This window comes from Gastrolobium bilobum, unplaced genomic scaffold (assembly GCF_033153095.1).
Source record: "Gastrolobium bilobum isolate Gb01-03AN ecotype WA unplaced genomic scaffold, APGP_CSIRO_Gbil_v1 utg23298, whole genome shotgun sequence".
Taxonomy (NCBI): Eukaryota; Viridiplantae; Streptophyta; class Magnoliopsida; order Fabales; family Fabaceae; genus Gastrolobium; species Gastrolobium bilobum.
In genome coordinates, this window is record NW_026895935.1 from 95885 (window position 1) to 99876 (window position 3992).

The window sequence follows — 3992 nt, forward strand, 5'->3', positions numbered from 1 at the left end:
TGATTTCAGTATCCTCCTTAATGAGGTATTTATACAAGTAAGTATAACAAACTACTCAACAATAATAGGAAAAACTATCCTAACAACTTAATCTTATCTATACATTTAAACAACTCTAACAGTAATTTAAATTAAAAACAAACTCTTTCAACAAATCGCATGGTATTCAAGCAAATTTTTTTAAAAAACGGGGCACATTGATTGCTGTCCCAAAGTTCATAACCTAAGGCAGAGGAAAACTAGCCTCTAAATGTCTAATCAGCAAGATATGCATGTTATACAGAAATTATATTAATTATTAACAGCAATTTCTTCCTTGTAATCTGATACTCAAAACTGGCAATGGACATAGGCTTTTTTCACGTCCTGAACGTTCTGAAATCCTGTAGAGCTTCCCATACATTACATATTCAAAATTGTCTGTCAGTGATTGCCGATTGCCCTGGAAAAAACAAAGTAGAATTTTGTAAGACAAATTCAGGATTACTGTTTTCACAAGTAAAAGGAAAAGGAAGAAAATAGCAATCAAAGAACAGAAAAATGATGAAGGACTTAGGGAATTATAATCATAAATTGGGTTACTTACTCATAAGTAACACTATGTCACTATTGTTAGACAAACTTCGTTCGCACTACTACGTACTATAGCACCGTTGCTGGGGCAATGTTATTTTATGTTTTGCTTGTGAGGTTTATTCCCGGGGCTAGGATGTGTCTTTAATTAGGATATCAAGGGAATAACAGTTTATTCCATCTTTGAAAAAAATAATAAAAGTTTTTCATCCATGTTCCCTTTTTTGGGCTGAGATTCTCTTCCACCCATCCTTTTCTTCTGTATACAGCTTATTCCTACATCAAAAACCTATATTCTTAAACCACTAACACTAAATTCCCCTTAATCCTTCAATAGAGTAGTTCTTGATACTGATAACTTATAACAGAAAAATTTAGGCCCTTACATATCTGATGCCAAGTGCTTTGCAATTATTACAATAGTTGCAGCACCCAAATATTAAGGCACAAACATGATTCATTGTAACACCCCGTTCTAGAACCGGATTGTTATCATTGCGTACGGCATTAAGCGCAGTTACAATCACATTGGTTCAATTAGAAAACCGGATAAATTTTTCCTCTTTATACAAGCCGGATTCAAATAACCAAGTGCGTGATCATAACTATATATACTTCGCGGAATAGTGGGACAAAACTTAAGATTATATTCCCATTATACTTGACAATACGTCGTGAAATGTCTTCATCACTTTACTTATCAAATTAATTCTAAACTCCTTTTATGATTCCCATCTTCTACTATGTTATAGTATTTTTCATTAGCTACGCGTGGGTTCAAACCGCGCTCAAATCGGAGCACCGTAGCCAAAGTTATGCACTTTTTAAGAAAAGGGTGCGAAACCTCCAGAACCCCCGCGCCCGCAGCGTGAGATCCACGCTCAGAGCGTGGGAAAACAGAAAGTTGGCGCCCCAAGCGTGAATCTGGCGCCCCAAGCGTGGATGCTACTGTCTGATCTCGTAATTTGGCGCCCCAAGCGTGAATTTGGCGCCCCAGGCGCCATCCACAGGGCTGGGTGACCCAAAACAAGGTCATTTAGCCTACCTATGGTTTTCCACTCATAATTTGAGCTATACTCACTCAAATTACACCATTTTGGTCTCTATGGAAAGCTAAGAGGAATGTCTACCACTTCCCTAGAGACATCAAAGTCCAATTCCATCACATTGGTTATGAAAATTGGTCAAACGGACATGATGTATTTGTTTTCTCAACATTTCCCAATTTAGCACTAGGTACCTAATTTAGTTTCCAGTTCAACAATCCAATACTTAATGAACATACATATATTAAACTCAAAGTACTCATCAATTACACATCATGTTCATTACAATTCATGGAACTTAGCTAACAAAACACTATGATCATTCCCTTGGCTCTCATCAACAAAAGAGATGACCAAAGGCATGAGCATAGGCTAAGTCCATTCCAATATACAATTCATACATCTATAAATGGTCTATGAATTACAATCCTATACATGTGAGCTACAAAACAACATGTACAATCTCAAAAGAAATGCCACATTTCATGCATAATCCAGATATGGCCACTTGCCACCAGAGGCTCCTGCAGCATCCTTACCTGAAAGGGGGTCCCCACAACACGGGGTGAGATATACGAATATATCCAGTAAACCAGGGGTCCTTGGAGTATCTCTCCACCCCACAGTTCCATATCAGTGTAATAGCAATAACTATAATAATGCAGTAAATACATATCTATGCAAAGTGCAATACATCTCCAGGAGAAATCCCTCGAGCTCTCAAGCTGTCCTAAGGAAACTCAGATGCAAATAGTCCTACTGGCCAGCTAACTACCAAATATGATTTACGCATCGTCATGCAACATACCAACATAGGGAAACACCATCCTATGCCACACCAAATGCATACACATACGTATAACAAAGCATTACACTATTTTATTGCATTTATATACACAATCACAACCTCTACCCTTTCAGGGCTTGGTGGAACAGTCAAGGGAATTACACCCAAGGTCCGAAGGCTTACCTCAATGCTTCAGTCGACCTTTGTTCTTCACCAACAGTTTCAGCAATCCACTTTTACAAATATACACCTATACAAGGGTAATGCAATTAACATATTGCATTCAAGGATAACTCATCACCATCAATCCAAGCTATCCTATTCATACCACAACACAAGGATGAACTTACCTATTTCAAGGACTAATCCATCTCCATTGCTTGCTCCAAAGGTTGGTCAATTAAGGTTGATCCAATTGCCTCAATCCTAGACAACACAAGGATACAATCAAGGACCAACCCAACAATGGTTCAACAATGCAAGAAAACTCATAACCAAGTGTCATATTCTTGCAATTTTCCAAAGTATAGTCATATAACTATCTAAGCTCATTTTCACCGATTAAATGCCATTCCTAGCATTTCTTATAACATGCACTAAGCTCCATTCTTCCTAGAACATAGCTACTTTAACAACATTTCATCAAAACCCTAAAACACTATTCATAAACCCCAACTCATGCAAATTTCAAGGAATCATGAGGTTCAAGGGTTAGAATCTTACCACCAATGGTCACACAACCAAGGATTGATGGCTCCTCAAGCTTCAATGGAGGTTGAAGCACTCAAAACCCCAAATTTCTCCAAAGGGCCGAATTTTTGAGGAGCAATATCCCTCTCCACAATGCTCCCCACTCAAAACCAAGCTAGGATTATGAAAGAGGGGAAGATTTGGAGTGGTTTAGGCTTTGGAATCACTCAAAATGGTTGAGATTAGCTCTCTCTCTCTCTCTCTTCCTCCCTTTCCCTCCTTCTCCTTCTTCTTCCTTTCTTCTTTTCTCTGATGCTGGCGACGGGAAAATGGGGTGGGAAATGGGTTTCTATTTGCTTTGGCCACTTAACATTAGTTAAGTGGAATCAAGTGGGTATTGGTTCGTCTATCTATTTAACTCCAATAATTACCAGACTTTACCCAAAAGTCTGGAATATTATTCTAGGAATATTTATAATTTTATTTTTATATTTTGGGCACTTTCGCCAGTACCCATTTATACCCCTTAATTTTCACTTAATACACTTTTTAACTCCAAAGTGACTCAGATTCATTTCATTAAGTCTTATACTTAATTTTACTCACTAAAACATGCTTAATTATTTAACTACATGTAATTTGCTAATTAATTAGGTTAGGGATATTATATTCATCACGTTCAAGGCCCATATGCAAGCAAATCCAACAAATGACAGTTACATATGAACTCACAGCAGCCAAGGTTTGGGCAAAATTAGCTATAGAGTATCCATTTGACTTCTTACAGAAAATTAAAAACATACCATAGGCTGCTCTCGAGAGTCTAGAAATGAAACCTGAAACTACTGTACTACTTACTGATCATTGGCTATATTGAAAAAGATAAGTGTTATTAT